At 41.9% G+C, this 19,238-nt stretch overlaps 1 protein-coding gene and 1 pseudogene across 3 annotated transcripts in view; one reads left to right on the top strand and one right to left on the bottom strand.

Moving 5' to 3' along the window:
* Positions 1-19,238, bottom strand: part of spmap2 (sperm microtubule associated protein 2) — a 246,595-nt gene that overhangs the window by 150,338 nt on the left and 77,019 nt on the right. The gene's annotated exons all lie outside the window — the stretch shown is intronic.
* Positions 161-19,221, top strand: LOC132406578 (insulin gene enhancer protein ISL-1-like; annotated as a pseudogene).

Below are 19,238 nucleotides of genomic sequence, written 5' to 3'. Positions count from 1 at the left end.
AGCAGATTTCTCCCGATGCCTGAGCAATATTTATTACTCAATGTATAAGATAAAAATGAATACATTGTTGCCTTTGGACTGCAACACAACAGATAATAAATGAAGTATTCTAACTTTCTTTCTTTCTTATGTCATTCTTAGCATTCCTCCGTAGCAGGAGCTGCTTAACATACCCAGACTGACTATGTATCCTATGCTTGGATCATGCCACCAATGTGTAAAAATGTCAAAATTAACCTCCAGACTGAATTCGTTGTGTTTTTTTTCCTGAAATGCTGGGTTGCAGGGGAAGAACTGGCTTCAACTTGTGTAGGCTGCAGCAAACATATCACTGACCCATACATTCTGCGAGTCTACCCCGATCTGGAGTGGCACGCAGCCTGTCTCAGGTGTGCTGAGTGCAACCAGAAACTGGATGAGAGTTCTACTTGTTTCGTCAAGGAGGGCAAGATCTACTGCAAGACTGACTACTTCAGGTGTGAAATAATATCGTCATATCCTTGCTGTGATCAAAATCTTTTCATTAATTTAATATTTTCTCAGTAGCTTTGCCACCTACTGTACATGAAAAGTTAAAACCAAATATAATTTAAATGGGGATACATGATAAAGTGAGATTGCTTCAAATAAATATAATCTATCCAAATTTTCTACTTTAAAGCAATAATATGTATATTTTTGATTTTACTCTAACTTAATTCCTTCCCCCCCCCCCCCCCAGGCTTTTCAATAACCCTATTTAATTCCCAAAGAAGGCAAGATTTGGAGATTTTTTTTCAAGATAAGGTACAGTAACAAGTGTACCGTTACCGAGGCCATGCCACCCAATTACACCCATGTGACCAATTAACTTACTAAACTGTAACATCTTTGGAACATGGGAGGAAACTAGAGCACGCGGAGGAAACCTACATGGGAAGAACGTACAAACTCCTTACAGACAGCGGCAGAACTAAACCCGGGTTGCTGTCTCTGTAATAGTGACTTGTTTCCTGGCTGCAGATTGTGGGAAGTGTACTCTGTGCAGTACAAAGTGTACAAAGTATTTGAATCATTGAGCTCTGATTATCTGTGAGGGAGCACTTGGCACTTCACAATTATGACAAAGTAAGACTGAAAGCCTACATGCATGGGATCTTGTGGCTACACTTTGCAAGGTGATCCATTATTTTTCACAGCTCTGTGCTCTTCCTGTTGGCTGCAAAATGGACCACCACAACATCGGGTAGATATATATAGTAATCTGTAATTATCATTGGAGAAAGTGAAATTTAAAAATTCACAAATATAGACATTATTGTCATTATATCATTGCCATATATCTTACACAGAAGAAACATCTCAACTGCTTTTAATTAATTTTTGCTATAGAAAGCCTAGCTTGAGCATCCTGTCAGATGTCAGTTTGTATTCCAACACTGCCCCACCCTCTTATTCTGGCTTCTTCCCCATCTATTCCTTTCTAGTCAGCTGTAGCTGAATGAATCACAATCTATATATACTTTTATGATTAATAAAGTTGGTGGGGCAGTAATTATGTCTTTATACACCAATTAAGCAGAACAGTTTGCAGAGGGGAAGGTCTGTCAATAGCCAAACCTCTCATTGGATCAGTGATTTCCCTTGGGGAAGCCTGCAGTACCACACAGCCTCTGGTGTAACACTGAGCCGGAATGTCAGCTTTGGGAGTTTGGTGTTAAACTATGAGTGTGCAATGATCCTCAATCTGCTGTGGTTTTCACTGTGCAGTAATGGTTTAAGTCAACAGTTTCGCTTTTTGTTATGAGCACTAAATGTGGCCAATGGACAGTGAGCCAGATGAACAATTCTGAGAACAGCAGATCAGCCTCTTAGGCTGCAACGTTATAGGAATGTAACAGGCTGCAGGCTCAGTGCAGTTAGCATATTCTATTCATTATAGCCCTTCATTCCTTCCTAATCTTCATTCACCTCCTTAAGACATAGGCCCTTATTGTTACATAAACAGTCACCATTATCATCATTATGTGCCTTGTCAGATTGTGTAGGCAATCATGGTCTCATGACTACTGATTACTCTTGGCAATTTTTTGTACAGAAGTGGTTTGCCATTGCTATCTTCTGGGCAGTGTCTTTACAAGATGGATGACTCCAGCCATTGTCAATACTCTTCAGAATTGTCTGCCTGGCGTCAGTGGTCACATAACTAGGACTTGTGATGTGCACCAGCTGCTCATACAAACATGCTCCCATGGTTTCACAAAGACAGTAGCGTTCCAATATTAATTTCAATTGTTTGAGCTGACACATTGCTAAATATAATTTTTAAATTTTAATTCTCATTAACGAATGTTCATTAATGTTTGCCATAATCTTGCATGGTATTGCTGACAGAAAGAGTTCATTTTCATGGCATTTATACCCAGTGTATGTATTGTGGGATCTGATGATATTGATCAAGTGGTTTTTTAGAAGTAAAAAACAAGGCACAAACCTTGGTGATTATGGCTGCTTGATTAAGTGTAACAAGAACAAAGAGAGAATAAAGAAAAGACAAAGAAGTCTCATACTCAGATTAGGGATAACATTCCAGTGATAACAATTAACTATTAAATACCCAGATTCAAGTGGTGTGACACGTGCTGCAGGAAAACTGAGAAGCTTCCAGAAAATACGGAATCAACTATGCTACTAGAAAATTTACTGAACAATGACACATATATAGGTGATTATATAAAAATTATAAGCAACCACAGGAAAGTTAAATCACAAGAAAAATACTAGAGAAATATCAATTCTACACCCTAATCCAACAGTATGAACATAATAACAATAAACTTGATCTGGAATTTGAACACGACTATTAGTCAGCTATCCAACAGTGACAGACTTTGTAACTTGTGCATTTCTGGTCATCCAGCTTCCAACCTCGGTTCACTAAGTCTAATTGTAAAGCTTGAACTCTATTGGACATAATTTAGAGCTTTATTTGTTAGTCTGAGAGGAGATACTTGAAAAATTTTCAAAATGTGCAGTAAGGTGCTCTCAGATAAAAACAAATTCCACAACAAAATGACTCCTCTGCTGTTCTTTAGAAAATTCCCCGTGAGATGTGCTCAGTGTCAGGGTGGACTGTTATCCTCGGACCTGGTCCTGAGAGCTCGAGGCCTCACCTATCACCAACGATGTTTCTGCTGTGTGGCTTGCAAGCGGCAGCTCGTGCCCGGAGATGTGTTCAGATTGCGGGTAGACGGACCACACTGCATTAAGGATGGTGGCCTTCTAGATACCAGCTTACGTCAAGAGGGTCCTTTGAACTCTGAAGCGGACACTGGTAATTTATATCAATCAGGTCAGTTGATGCTTGTTCTCAAATGCTGTCATACAAGTACGAGGGGTGATTGATAAGTTTGTGGCCTAAGGTAGAAGGAGTCAATTTTAGAAAAACTAGCACGTTTATTTTTCAGCATAGTCCCCTCCTACATTTACACACTTAGTCCAACGGTCATGGAGCATACAGATCTTGGACCTCCAGAAAGTGTCCACAGATGGGTGATTGATAAGTTCGTGGCCTAAGGTAGATGGAGATGAGTTATACAGCTCTCATTACATGCACATGCAGCTCAACTCTGAGTGATTATGCAGAAAGTTTGTAGTTAATAACTCATCTCCTTCTACCTTAGACCATGAACTTATCAATCACCCCAGATGAGTTATTAACTTCAAACTTTCTGCATAACCACTTAAAGAGTAGAACTGCATGTGCATGTAACGAGAGCTGTATAACTCATGTCCTTCTACCTTAGGCCATGAACTTATCAATCACCCCGTCTGTGGACACTTTCTGGAGGTCCAAGATCTGTATGCTCCATGACCGCTGGACTAAGTGTGTAAATGTAGGACGGGACTCTGTTGAAAAATAAATGTGCTAGGTTTCCTAAAATTGACTCCTTCTACCTCAGACTTATCAATCACCCCTCGTATACAGTAACCTAGTGGTTAAGTTACTGCATAACTATCCAAAGATTTGTGCTGTTGATCTAGTAACATGAGATATAATCCCACTTTGATAGTGGAAGACTTAAAATTTAGTTCCTATATAGTACAGGGGCCTCCTGACTTACAGAAATTTGATTTAACACAAATTCTCCCATATATTTTTTAAGTATTTTATCAAGTTAGCAATAATACTAATAAAATTATTTGTGGTATTGATTAATGACTGGATACAGTATACATTCCATTCATCACCATTAAATGCTGTGTCATATGATGTGGGCAATCATGGTCTTTGACCATGATTGTTCTTGGCAATTTTTTCTGCAATTGGTTTGCCATTGCCTTCTTCTGGGCAATGTCTTTACAAGACAGGTGATACCAGCGATTATCAATACTCTTCAGAGATTGTCTGCCTGGCGTTAGTGGACACATAACCAAGACTTGTGATATGCACCAGCTGCTCATGTGACCATCCATTACCTGCTCTCATGGCTTCACGTGACAGTGATCTGGGGCTACACAGGTACTACAACTAGCCCAAGGGTGACCTACAGGCTAGTGGAGGGAAGGAGCACCTTACACCTCCTTTGGTAGAGACGTAACTCCATTGCACCAAATATATTCCATTAGTCTAATTATAGGTGGTGTTAGAATGCATATTAGATGAATTAAAAGAATTATAGCAAGTAGATGTATGGTGACAAAGGAAAATTGATGGTTCTGATTTACAAAGAAAACACTTGTGCGTAGTTCTCAGGAATAGAAGCCTCACATAATCAGGGGACTGCCCGTGACACTTAACATGAAACTACCAGATTGTCACTAATCACTTTATGAACTTTTGCAAAGGAAATCTTGTATTGTTACTCATTCTGAATGATATGCAAGGTAGATTATCTGCTATAATTCGCCTGAATGGCAGAGCAAACATAAGGGCCAAATGTCCTGTTCTGTTGTCTATTTCTTATTTTTCTGTAACTCCAGTCTCACCATCATAGTGATTCATCCTTCTAAACAGTGAAAGAGGCAATAAATGCTCTCCATGCCAGAGATTATAACATTTCATGTAAAAAAATGTTAGCAGTTTCCAGGGTATAAAGATAATGTAATTCTAAACTAATATAGAAAACCTACAGCACAATACAGGCCCTTTGGCCCACAATGCTGTGCCGAACATGTACGTGCTTACTTTAGAAATTACCTCGGGTTACCCATAGCCCTCTGTTTTTCTAAGTTCCATGTACCTGTCCAGGAGTCTCTTAAAAGACCTTATTGTATTTGCCTCCACCACCGTTGCCGGCAGCCCATTCCACTCACTCACCAAACCTTGTGTGTAAAAGAAAAAAAAAACAAAAAAAAAAACTTACCACTGACATATCTTCTGTACTTACTTCCAAGCACCTTAAAACTGTGGCCTTTCGTGTTAGCCATTTCAGCCCTGGGAAAAAGCCTCTGACTATCCACAAGATCAATGCCTCTCATCATCTTATACACCTCTATCAGGTCCCCTCTCATTCTCTGCCACTCCAAGAAAAAAAGGCCGAGTTCACTCAACCTATTTTCATAAGGCATCCTCCCCAATCCAGGCAACATCTTTGTAAATCTCCTTTTCACCCTTTCTATGGTTTCCACATCCTTCCTGCATTGAAGTGACCAGAACTGATTACAGTACTCCAAGTGGGGACTGACCAGGGTCCTTTATAGCTGCAATATTACCTCTCAGCTCCTAAACTCAATCCCACGAGTGATGAAGGCCAATGCACCGTATGCCTTCTTAACCACAGAGTCAACCTGTGCAACATCTTTGAGTGTCTTATGGACTCAGACCCCAAGATCCCTCTGATCCTCCACATTGCCAAGAGTCTTACCATTAATTCTATGTTCTGGTATATTTGACATACCAAAATGAATCACCTCACACTTACCTGGGATAAACTCCATCTGCCACTTCTCAGCCCAGTTTTGCATCCTATCAATGTCCTGCTGTAACCTCTGACAGCCCTCCACAGTATCCACAACACCCCCAACCTTTGTATCATCAGCTAACTTGCTAACCCATCCCTCCACTTCCTCATCCAGGTCATTTATAAAAATCACAAAGAGTAGGGGTCCCAGAACAGAACCCTGAGGCACACCACTGGTCACTGACCTCCATGCAGAATATGACTCATCTAAAACCACTCTTTGCCTTCTGTGGGCAAGCTAGTTCTGGATCCACAAAGCAATGTCCCCTTGGATCCCATGCTTCCTTATCTTCTCAATAAGCCTTGCACGGGCTACCTTATCAAATGACTTGCTGAAATCCATATACACTACATCTACTGCTCTGCCTTCATCAATGTCACATCCTCAAAAAATTCAATCAGGCTCGTAAGGCACAACCTGCCTTTGACAAAGCCATGCTGGCTATTCCTAATCATATTATGCCTCCCCAAATGTTCATAAATTCGGCCTCTCAGGATCTTTTCCATCAACTTACCAACCACTGAAGTAAGACTCAATGTTTTATAATTTCCTGGGCTATCTCTACTCCATTTCTTGAATAAGGGAACAACATCCACAACCTTCCAATCCTCCAGAACCTCTCCCGTTCACATTGATGATGCAAAGATCATCGCCAGAGGCTCAGCAGTCTCCTCCCTCACCTCCCACAGTAGCCTGGGGTACATCTCATCCAGTCCCAGAGACTTAACAACTTGACCCTTTCCAAAAGCAACAGCACATCCTCTTTCTTAATGTCTATATGCTCAAGCTTTCCAATCCATTGTAAGTCATCCCTAGAATTGCCAAGATCCAATTTCGTGGTGAATACTGAAGCAAAGTATTCAGTAAGTACCTCTGCTATCTCCTCCGGTTCCATACACAGTTTCCCACTGTCACACTTGATAGGTCCTATTCTCTCCCGTCTTATCCTCTTGCTCTTCACATGCTTGTAGAATGTCGTGGGGTTTTCCTTAACCCTGCTCGCCAAGGCATTCTCATGGCCCCTTCTGGCTCTCCTAATTTGATTCTTAAGCTCCTTCCTGCTAGCCTTATAATCTTCTGGATCTCTACGTAGTTTTTTTGAATCTTTTGTAAGCTTTTCTTTTCTCCTTGACTAAATTTTTAATAGCCTTTGTACACCACAGTTCCTGTACCCTACCATTCTTCCCCTGTCTCATTGGAACATACCTATGCAGAATGCCACACAAATATCCCCTGAACATTTGCCACATTTCTGTAACACATTTCCCTGAGAACATCTGTTCCCAATGTATGCTTCCAAGATCCTGCCTGAATATTTCCCCTTACTCCAATTAAATGCTTTCCTAACTTGTCTGTTCCTATCCCTCTCCAAAGCTATGGTAAAGGAGATAGAATTGTGATCACTATCTTCAAAGTGTTCTCCCACTGAGAGACCTGACACCCAATCAGGTTAATTTCCCAATATCAGATGAAGTACAGCCTCTCTTCTTGTAGGCTTATCTGCATATTGTGTCAGGAAACTTTCCTGAACACACCTAACAAACTCCACACCATCTAAATCCCTTGCTCTAAGGAGCTGCCAATCAGTAGTTGGGAAATTAAAATCTCCCACCAGAACAACCCTGTTTTTTCTACACTTTTCCAGAATCTGTCTCCCTATCTGCTCCTCAATGTCCTTGTTACTACTGGGTGGTGGTCTATAAAAAACACCCAGTAGAGTTATTGACCCTTTCCTGTTCCTAACTTCCACCTACGGAGACTCCATAGACAACCCCTCCATGACTTCCTCCTTTTCTGCAGCTGTGACACTATCTCTGGTTAGCAGTGCTACACCCCCACCTCTTTTGCCTCTTTCCCTGTCCTTTCCAAAACATCTAAAGCCTGACACTCTGAGTAACCATTCCTGCCCCTGAGCCATCTAAGTCTCTGTAATGGCCACAACATCATAGCTCCAAGTTCTGATCCACGCTCTAAGCTCATCTGCTTTATGTGCACTTATTTGGCATCCTCTCAGTACAAAATTGTCAAACTTAGTTCTACCAAGTTAAAATGGTGTCAGGGGCCAGGATGGCTTAGTAGTGTAGTGGTTAGCAAAACACTATTACAGAGCCAGTGACCCAGGTTCAATTCCACCACTCTCTATAAGGAATTTGTACATTCGTCCCATGTCTGCACGAGTTTCCTCCAGGTGCGCTGGTTTCCCTGCATATTCCAGAGGTATGAAGGTTAGTAGGTTAATTGGGTGGTGTGGCTTTGTTGGGCCTGTTACTGTCCTGGATAAATAAAATGCAGACAATAATTTAATTATGCAGTACTGTGCAGTAGCACCAATGTATTTCAAAGGAGGTAGGTGTGAGAGAGGTAATGTGATGGTTAATATATCAAATTAAAACTTGATTTCAATGCAGCAGAATATGATCTTCAAAGATTGGTTCTAATTTAACAATATAAAAGAAATTTGTTCATTCCTCGCAGAATGGTGGTTTTAATGAATCTCAGAATCAAAATCAGGTTTAATATCACTGAAATTTGATGTTTTGTGGCAAGCAATAGCTTACAATTCTTTACTGTTGAATTCTTCTGTTTGCCAGTAGAGAAATTCAAGGCCTATCAGTCAGCAAAGCACCCTGATAAGATAGCCCGTGTGCGGACAGTGCTGAACGAGCAGCAGCTGCTGACACTGCGGACCTGTTACGCTGCCAACCCCCGGCCGGATGCACATTTGAAGCAACAGCTCATAGAGATGACAGGTCTCAGCTCAAGGGTCATCAGGGTTTGGTTCCAGAATAAACGATGCAAGGACAAAAAGAGGAGCACTCTGCAGAAACAGTGTAAGGGAGACAGAATGGTAAGCATACCTTATCTTAAACTGTGTACAACTATAATGTTAGCATTCTATTTTACATGATTTCCTCTAGTTCTGTCCTTATTCGAGCACAGCTTCACAATCTTCCAGTAGCATAATACCCTAGGTGCCGGAAATCTGAAATAAAATCAAAAAATTCTTGAGATCTTCAGCAAGACAAGCAGCATCCACAGAGGGAGCAACAGAGTGAAAGACAATAGACAATAGGTGCAGAAGTAGACCATTCGGTCCCTCGAGTCTGCACCGCCATTCTGAGATCATGGCTGATCATTCATTATCAATACCCAGTCCCTGCCTTGTCCCCATATCCCTTGATTCCCCTATCCATCAGATATCTATCTAGCTCCTTCTTGAAAGCATCCAGAGAATTGGCCTCTACCGTCTTCCGAGGCAGTGCATTCCACACCTCCACAACTCTCTGGGAGAAGAAGCTCTTCCTCAACTCTGTTTTAAATAACTGACCTCTTATTCTCAATCCATGCCCTCTGGTACTGGACTCTCCCAACATCTGGAACATATTTCCTGCCTCAATCCTATCAAATCCTTTAATTATCTTAAACATTTCAATCAGATCTCCTCTCAATCTCCTCAATTTCAGTGTGTACAAGCCCAATCTCTCCAATCTCTCTGCATAAGACAGCCCTGCCATCCCAGGAATCAACCTAGTGAATCTACACTGCACTTCCTCAATTGCCAGAATGTCCTTCCTTAAACCTGGAGACCAAAACTGTACACAATATTCCAGGTGTGGTCTCACCAGGGCCCTGTACAAATGCAAAAGGACATCCTTGCTCTTGTACTCAATTCCCCTTGTAATAAAGGCCAACATTCCATTTGCCCTCTTCACTGCCTGTTGCACTTGCTCATTCACCTTCATTGACTGATGAACTAGGACTCCTAGGTCTCTTTGTATTTCTCCCTTACCTAACTCTACACCGTTCAGACAATACTCTGCCCTCTTGTTCCTGCTTCCAAAGTGGATAACTTCACATTTATTCACATTGAATGACATCTGCCAAGTATCTGCCCACTCACCCAGCCTATCCAAGTCTCCCTGTATTCTCCTAACGTCCTCTTCGCATGTCACACTGCCACCCAGTTTAGTATCGTCAGCAAACTTGCTGATATAGTTTTCAATGCCCACATCTAAATCGTTGACATAAATCGTAAAGAGCTGTGGTCCCAATACAGAGCCCTGTGGTACCCCACTAGTCACCTCCAGCCAGTCCGAAAACACCCATTCACTGCTACCCTTTGCTTTCTATTTGCCAACCAGTTTTCTATCCATGTTGAAACCCTGCCCCCAATGCCATGAGCTCTGATTTTACTCACCAATCTCCTATGTGGCACCTTATCGAATGCCTTCTGAAAATCTTGGTATACAACATCCACTGGCTTACCCTCGTCTAACATCCTTGTTACACCCTCAAAAAACTCCAACAGATTAGTCAAGCATGATTTGCCCTTGGTAAATCCATGCTGGCTCGGCCTAATCCTATTTCTGCCATCAAGATGTGCCACTATTTCGTCCTTAATAATGGACTCAAGCATCCTCCCCATGACTGACGTTAGGCTAACAGGGCGATAGTTCTCCGTTTTCTCCTTCCCTCCCTTCTTGAAAAGTGGGATAACATTAGCCACTCTCCAATCTTCAGGAACTGATCCTGAATCTAAGGAACATTGGAAAATGATTACCAATGCATCCGCAATTTCCTGAGCCACCTCTTTTAGAACCCTCGGATGCAGACCATCTGGACCCGGGGATTTATTAGCCTTCAGTCCTACCAGTCTACTCATCACAGTTTCTTTCCTAATGTCAATCTGTCTCAATTCCTCTGATATCTTATGACCCTGGCCCATCCATACATCTGGGAGATTGCTTGTGTCCTCCCTGGTGAAGACAGATCTAAAGTACGCATTAAATTCTATTGCCATTTCCCTGTTTCCCATAACAATTTCTCCCAATTCATTCTTCAAGGGGCAAACATTGTTCTTAACTATCTTCTTTCTCTTCACATAGCTAAAAAATCTTTTGCTATCCCCTTTTATATTCCTGGCTAGACTGAGCTCATACCTGATTTTTTCTCTCCGTATTGCTTTTTTAGTTAAGATCTGCTGTTCCTTAAAACTTTCCCAATCATCTGTATTCCCACTCATCTTAGCCCTGTCATACTTTTTTTTCTTTAATGCTATACAATCTCTGACTTCCTTTGTCAACCACTGTGGCCCCTTCCCCCTCTTTGAATCCTTCCTTCTCATTGGAATGAACTGCTTTTGCATCTTTTGTATTATCCCCAAGAATATCTGCCACTGCTGATCCACTGTCTTTCCTTCCAGGGCATCCGCCCATTTAACTTTGGCCAGCTCTTCCCTCATGGCTCCGTAGTCTCCTTTATTTAATTGCAACACTGACACCTCTGATCTGCCCTTATCCCTCTCAAATTGTAGATAAAAACTTATCATGTTATGATCACTACTTCCTAATGGCTCCTTTACTTCAAGATCACTTATCAATTCCTGTTCATTACACATCACCAAGTCCAAAATAGCCTCGTTCCTGGTTGGCTCAAGCACAAGCTGTTCCAAAAATACATCTCTTAGACACTCCACAAACTCCCTATCCTGGGGTCCAGCACCTACCTGATTCTCCCAGTTCACCTGCATGTTGAAATCTCCCATAATGACTGCATTACCTTTAGCACATGCCAATGTTAACTCCCTAATCAACTTGTACCCAATATCCACGCTACTGTTTGGGGGCCTGTACACAACACCCATTAGGGTCTTTTTATCCTTACTGTTCCTCAGCTCAATCCACACAGACTCTACTTCCCCTGTTCCCAAGTCACCTCTTGCTAAGGACTGAATCTCATTCCTCACCAACAGGGCCACCCCACCCCCTCTTCCCATATTTCTGCCTCTACGATAGCACGTATACCCTGGTACACTCAATTCCCAGGCCTGATCCCCTTGCAGCCATGTCTCCATTATCCCAACAATATCGTAGTTCCCCATTTTCATTTGAGCTTCAAGCTCATCTGTCTTATTTCTGACACTACGCGCATTCAAGTATAGAATTCTGAGCCCATTCCTCCTTTCTTTGCTTAAAACACTGTCTACCGTACCTAACCCAGCTCCTTGAACTTCCATCGGGCTAATTGCACCCTGAATTTTGATGACCTTCTCAAGATCACCCAAACCTTCTACTCATTTAACCCCATGCTCCTTCAGACCAACCCTCTGGATCTGGATCCCTGCCCCCTGCACTGTCTAGTTTAAACCCCCCCGAGCAGCACTGGCAAACACTCCTGCAAGAATGTTAGTACCCCTCCAGTTCAGATGTAGACCGTCCCTTCGAAACAGATCTCAATGTCCCTGGAACAAAGACCAATTATCCAAAAACCTGAACCCTTCCTTCCTGCACCATGCTCTCAGCCTCGTATTAATGTGCATAATCATTCTATTCTTCGCCTCACTCGCACGTGGCACAGGTAGCAATCCCGAGATTGTCACCCTGGAGGTCCTGCCTTTCAGCTTCACTCCTAACTCCCTGAACTCTCTAAGCAGGACCCCTTCACTCACCTTACCTACATTGTTGGTCCCTACATGGACCACAACATCTGGGTTCATGCCCTCTTTCTCAAGAATAGCCTGCACCCGATCTGAGATGTCCCGGACCCTGGCACCAGGGAGGCAACATACCATCTGCCCCACAAAATCTCCTATCTGCCCCCCCTGACTATAGAATCCCCTAAAACTATCGCTCTCTTCTCTTCCCTCCTCCCGTTTCTAGTTGAGGGTTCAACCTCTGTGCCAGAGGCAGGACCACTACAACTCATTCCTGGTAGGTCATCCCCATCAACAGTATCCAGTACGGTATACTTATTGTTAATGGGAATGGCCGCAGGGGTGCTCTGCTCTCTCTGCCTGCTCCCCCTGCCTCTCTGGACTGTCACCCATCTGCCTACTTCTTGGTTTTTTGGTGTGACTACCTCCTGATAACTCCTATCTATCTCTGCCTCTGCCTCCCGAATGATCCGTAGTTCATCCAGCTCCTGCTCCAACTCCCTAACTCGGTCTGATAGGAGCTGCAGCTGGACGCACCTCTTGCAGGTGTGGTCATCAGGGACAACTGTGTTGACCCTGACCTCCCACATACTGCATACGGAGCACACCACTGCTCTGACTGTCTCCCCCATACCTGAACTGAATTAATAGAATAAGTCTAAAAAGCACCTAGCGACCTTACCTTCTTCCCCTCAGCGAGCAATCACACAGGCTTACCGAAGTCCCCTTACGCCGAAGCCCACTTAGCCAAAGCCCAGGACTCTGCTTCCACGGACTTCGCTGCCCGCTCGACGCTGCCCGCTCTACACGGTCGAATTCTCTGAGCTCCCAGCTGAATCACAAGCTGTAACTTGCTCCCGATTCAAAATGCTATCTTCCATCTTAAACATTATATATAAGCATTTTCCATTTACAGATAATGTATGGAAAACAAATTTTATTGTTATGCCTTCCTGTAATTGTAGTAATTTAAGTGTCTATGGTTTCAGGTACAAAATAGTGAGAGTTTACTATAACAGTTCCATCTTCAGCTTCTTGTATTGTTATTATGAAGTCTTCATGATTATTTGAATGCAACCCTGTCCATCCTGTCCTTGAAAAACCACATTTAAGTTGTGCTTACATTATTGTGCTAAAAAACCAAAATAATTACTGAAAATCTGAAATATAAAAAAATGTTGGATTTTCAGCAGGTCAGGCAGCATCTATGGGGAGTGAAATAGAATTAGAATTAGAGAATCATGTTTCTTATCACAGATTTAGATGTTTTGTGGCTGCAGTATAGTCCAAAGAGTTATAAATTACTATCCGTTACAAAGATTCTAAGATTAAAAGTACGTTTATTATAAAAGTATGTATGCAGTATACAACCCTGAGATTCGTCTTCCTGCAGACAGCCACGAAACAAAAAACAACATGGAACACATTCAAAGCAAAACATCAACTTCTGCCTCCCCCCTGCAGTGTAAAAAAAAACAAATCACACAAATGAAAAAAAAAGAGCAAAAACACTTAATATAAAACACAAAATTGAAGTAAACCAGGCATTTTCAGTTAAGCTCAGTTGTAGTTCAATCTAGTGCTGTGTAGTTGTTTATCTGCAGGCTGCCCCAATCAAAATTGCCCAAAATAGCAACAAAAAAAAGGAGCGAACTGAAACCAGAAACATTTCATAACGTGAACTACAGAGCCCATCCACAAACCACATCGATTAAACTTGCCCAAGACCCAGAACTCTGGCACCATCCTCTGACAGCATTGAGAGAGAGAGAGACCATGACTGTTTGAATGCAGGGTCCTCCCTCCTGGAGCAGTGAGCAAAAGGAAGCAAGTGTCCTCCAATTACCTTAACATTATGCCCCTTTGCTTTAGCCATTTCCAGCCTAGGAATGTTCACTGATTGTCCACTTAATCTATGTCTCTTATCATCTTGCACACCTCTATCAAGTCAACCTCTCATTCTCCTTCATTTCCGAGAGAAAAGCCTTTGTTCACTCAACCTATATCATAAAACTCCAATCCAGGCAGTAAATAAATCTCCTCTGCACTCTCTCCAAAGCTTCCATATCCTCCTTATAATGAGACAACCAGAAATGAACACAGAATTCCAAGTGCGGTCTAACCAGGGTTTTGTAGAACTGCAACATTACTTCACAGCTCTTGAACTCAATCCTCCAAGCAATGATCTACTCACCATAGGTCTCCTTAACAATGATGTCAATTCATTTGACAACTTTGCGGGATCAGTGGATCAATTGGCTGATTGGCCTAATTTTGATCCTGTTCTTATGGTCTTTGGTCTAACCATGCATTTCTGGTGCTGTATAGCATGTCTGCCATTCATAAAACTAAATTGGCCTGAGGTTTTCCATACAGACACTGATTACAAATGCTATCATATATTAAAAAAAAACAGGATTTGCTTTCATCTGACCATGTTATCTATTCCTTCATCTGATAGGCAATTGCCAAATTCAAGAAAAGTAGTGGCAACTATAAAGAATTAGTTAAATCATGCACTATTTAGGTTAACAGAAGTCTTCCAAAAAAAATACTGAATTGACACAGCATACATGAATAAAGATTGTCTTATTGTGGCTTTCCATTCACTGAGGAATATATTTTTGAGTGGATCTCCCGTAGTTGGGGTCCTTGTTTTGCATTTTTTACCTCCCCAATCTTTGTTCCCTTTAAGGGCATTTTCTCAACAGCTTGCAGTTAAATGTATTTGTCAAATATGTTTGGCACTTGGTCTGTGGTCCCCACATTGACCTCATCAGTCACCTAAGAACCCCTATAAACAAAAATCATTTTTTATTATTAATAATATAAAGATACAGTGTTGAATAAGCCTTTCCAGGCCTTTGAGCCATGATGTCCAGCAATCCCCCAATTTTAGTCCACTTCTAATCATGGGACAATATACAATGACCAATTAAGCTACCAACTGGTACATCTTTGGACAGTGTGATGAAACTAGAGCAGTCATGGGGAGAGCATATGAACTCCTTACTAGCAGAGGTGGGAACTGAACCCGGGTCACCAGTACTGTAGAGTGTTGTGCTAACTACTACATTACCATACCACCACTAATTTCTGATTATGAGTGATGGCCTGAGAAGACGATGTCTTGATACGCTAAACTGAGTGGAAGAATTGAATTCTGTAGACAGTAAGTACATTGCATCAATTATACTGTCCTTCCTTTTGCAGTTTCTTGATATAATGTTCTCATGCATAGAAAAAAGCAATTTTCGGCTGTCAAATTCTCCCTTTTTGTCAGCACAGGCCTGACCTGCAATTGCACAAAGATCTGCAGTTATCTGGTCCTGGTCCCACCCTGCTTAAGAACATAAAACCACATGAATTAGGAGGAAGGATGTGCTGGATAATGGCATTGTGGTGGAAAATATTCTGGTTTACTGAATCTGCCACATCATTCATCAAAATCATGGCTGTTCTTCTAGCTCAGCTCCACTCTCCTGCACTGTCCCCATTCTTATGATTTTTTTAAATACGCAAAAACCTACTGCTCTCTGTTTAAAACGAACTCAATACCGAGTCTCCACAGACTCTGGAGTATTGAATCCCAAAGATTCACTGTCCTTTGAGTGAGTAAACTTCTCTTCATGCCTACCTATTATTTAGAGATTGGGACCACTGATTCAAGATTTACCATCTGGGGAAGTATCCACTTAAATCTTTGCAAGTTTCAACGAGATTGTCTCGCTACATGGGAGAAAATACAAGCCTGGTCTACTCAATCATTAAATTACACCTTACATCCCAGGAAGTTGTTTGGTGAGCCTAATTGAACTCCCTCTGGTGGCAGCTCCAGGTACATCTTTTTTTAAAAGAGACCAAAACTGTATACAATCTTCCAGCTGTTATGTCATCAAGGCTCTGTGTAATTGCACTAAGAGATCTGTGGTCCTGTAGTTATTATAAAGGCCGACATTTTATTTGACATCTTAATTTTCTGAGACAAATTTCCTGTTAATCCACAAGATGCAATGAGATCCTTCAGAAGACTCAAAATCCGGTTAGTAGTGATCAGTTGTGTGGAACTCTCATCTCAGCCCCAGGCTGTGATCACCGGCTACCCCTGTATTTGGATTCCTACCTCTCCTTAGACCTGAATAGTTCTCCAGCTCCTGCTTTCCCTTCTCCAAGGCCATTGCCTCTTGTCCCGACTTCTGCATTTTCTCACTATGATCTTTTAGCACCAATTGTAGTGCTGAAGTATTTTTAGGTCAACATACTCATCATACAGTTCAAAAATATAGTTTTTCACTATTTTACAAACTTAGAAAAACAAGGGTAATTAACAATATCCTGTCAGTCTTTTCACTTTTGCAAGAATATAAGTTGGCAGGATTTAGCCGTTCTGAATCAGAATCAGGTTTATTATCAGTGACGTATGTTGTGAAATTTATTGTTTTGTGGCAACAGGGCAAGAAAAGGTACTGTAAGTTACAATAAAAATTAGTGTGGAGGAATAGTGACATGGTGCTCATGGGCTCGTAGACTGTTCAGAAAGCTACTAGCAAAGGGGAGGAGGCTGTTCCTAAAATGCTGAGTGGAGGTCTTCAGGCTCCTGCACCTCTTCACTGATAGTAGTAATGAGAAGAGGAACTTACTGTAGCGGCAAAACTGAATACATGGCTCCTACAATTATAATTAAATATTAATAATTAATATCTCCTATAATTCACCTCATGCTCGCCGATAATGTTTGGGTGGACTTCCCTGACATAACTAAACCTATGCTTTTTACAGGATGGTGATGACATTAAAAAAAACACACAGTACACCGCAGATGCTGGGGTCAAAGCAACACATACAACACGCTGGAGGAACTCAGCAGGTCGGGCAGCATCCATGTGAAACTAGCAGTCAACGTTTCCACGGATGCTGCCCGACCTGCTGAGTTCCTCCAGCTTGTTGTACATGTTGTTAAAAAAGACAGCCTGATCACATCTAATTTGATTGAATGCCAACCAGCAATTTCTACCAACAAAAAGGACAAGGGCGTCAGGTACCTGGGAACATCATTGCCTCCAGTTTTCCCTCTGAGTCATACACCATCCTGACTTGGAAGTGTTATCATTATCCCTATCCAACAACCCTCACCAGGACTATGGGACAGCCATTTTGCAAGGGAGCTTAGAGATGAGCAATAAATGCTGGCTCTTCCAGCAACACAATAAATAAATTAAAAACAAATTGAAGGGGACAAGAACGTGCAAGCTGCCCATTTATTGTTTATTCTCAGCAACACTCCAATCAGTGTGTAATAAAAAGTATTTTCATAATGATAAAGTAAGACATACACTGTAGAGTCGAGGTTAGTGTAATGCCTTACAGAGCTAGGCTGTAAGGTGGTGACTTAATTCCCATTACTGTCTGTGTGGAGTTTGTAGGTTCTCCCCATGAGTGTGTGGGTTTCCTCTGGGTGCTCCGGTTTCCTCCCACATTCCAAAGACATACAGGTTAGGGTTTTTGAGTAGTGTGTATGCTAGGTTGGCACTGGAGCTTGGTGACAATGCAGGCACATCCTCCGACTGCGTTGGCCATTGACATAAATAGCGCATTTAATTGTTTGCTTCGATGGACACGTGACAAATGAAGCTAATAAAGTAAATCTTTATTTAAAAGAATTGGAGACATGGTCTTAATAATGGCATCGCCTAATTGCATCTCATTTTGGTTAGGTGTGATCCAGGTAGAGTTCCAACCTTATTGATTTAGTCAGGGTAGTCCTAACGTGCAGGATCCTCTCCTGATAGCCCGCTGAATGCCTGAGGGACAGCCTTTGCCTTGTAATCCCTTAAATCCAAATAAGAAGTGTTCTTCTTGTTGCTCACCAGAGCAGCTGGCAGCGGTGGAAGGGAGGAAGTGTGGTGGCAGAGAAGCAACAGGGGGACATCAGAATCTCTAATGTGAGCGGCAGGGACTTAAGATGGCAGCTGGTGCAGAGTTTGGTCTTCGCTCAAAAGCACAATTGTGGTGTGTACCAGAACCGTTAAGTTAAATGGGCCAGAAGATACAAAAGCTTGAGAGTATGAAGTAATTATCTACAGCGTAGTTTGGCTGGATTTTGTAAATGTGGCGATCACTCAAATTTTCTCAAGAAACCTGAACATTTCTGATCTTTTAACAGGCTATCCGAGGATTAGTTGGGACCCTGATGGTAGCTATGAGCCCACTACCACAGAAAGGTGATTTGCAATGCAGCCCTATTGAGGTTTACAAATGCCACCCACCATGGAAAGACCTAAAGGACTTCACACTGCAGGTACGCATGACCACAATACATTTACATTCCACTACCCAATTGTTCCTGGAGTTGGCCTGGCTCTTCAGCACCTTTGGCTAAGTAGTCCATGATAAGCCACTATCAACAAAAGTAATCAAGTACACCTTCCTTTGCCATATGATAAGTGCTCTTCTCAATAGAAATCCTGGCTGAATAACAAATGGGAAATCTTAGCCCAGAATTCCCATTTCTAAGTCCACACCCAACAACACTTGCTTTGTTATATTGTACATCTCTTCTTTTTCTCTAAAGATATTTCCTCTGCATTCTCTAATATTTTCATTAGGAATGTTCTTCTTCATGGACATTTCAATTATTTATTTTTTCTCCACAGGCAGGCTTTTCAGGAGTCCAGTCCCATTCAAACTGCAGTAGTAGTGAAGTGTCAACACTGAGCTTGCAACTCTCAGACGCACTAAACAGTGAAGAATCCTAACCAGCAGATCTCTCATTTTGTATCCTGCCATTAGCCGGCTCTTCATTGGGAAACCAACAAAGGAGATTTCATGTTTATCAGTGGCACTAGATGAATGGACGTTCATA

Source organism: Hypanus sabinus, chromosome 16 (genome assembly GCF_030144855.1).
Source record: "Hypanus sabinus isolate sHypSab1 chromosome 16, sHypSab1.hap1, whole genome shotgun sequence".
In the NCBI taxonomy this organism is placed as follows: domain Eukaryota; kingdom Metazoa; phylum Chordata; class Chondrichthyes; order Myliobatiformes; family Dasyatidae; genus Hypanus; species Hypanus sabinus.
The sequence above is the reverse complement of the archived record's forward strand: the minus strand, read 5'-3'. Positions and strand labels throughout refer to the sequence as shown.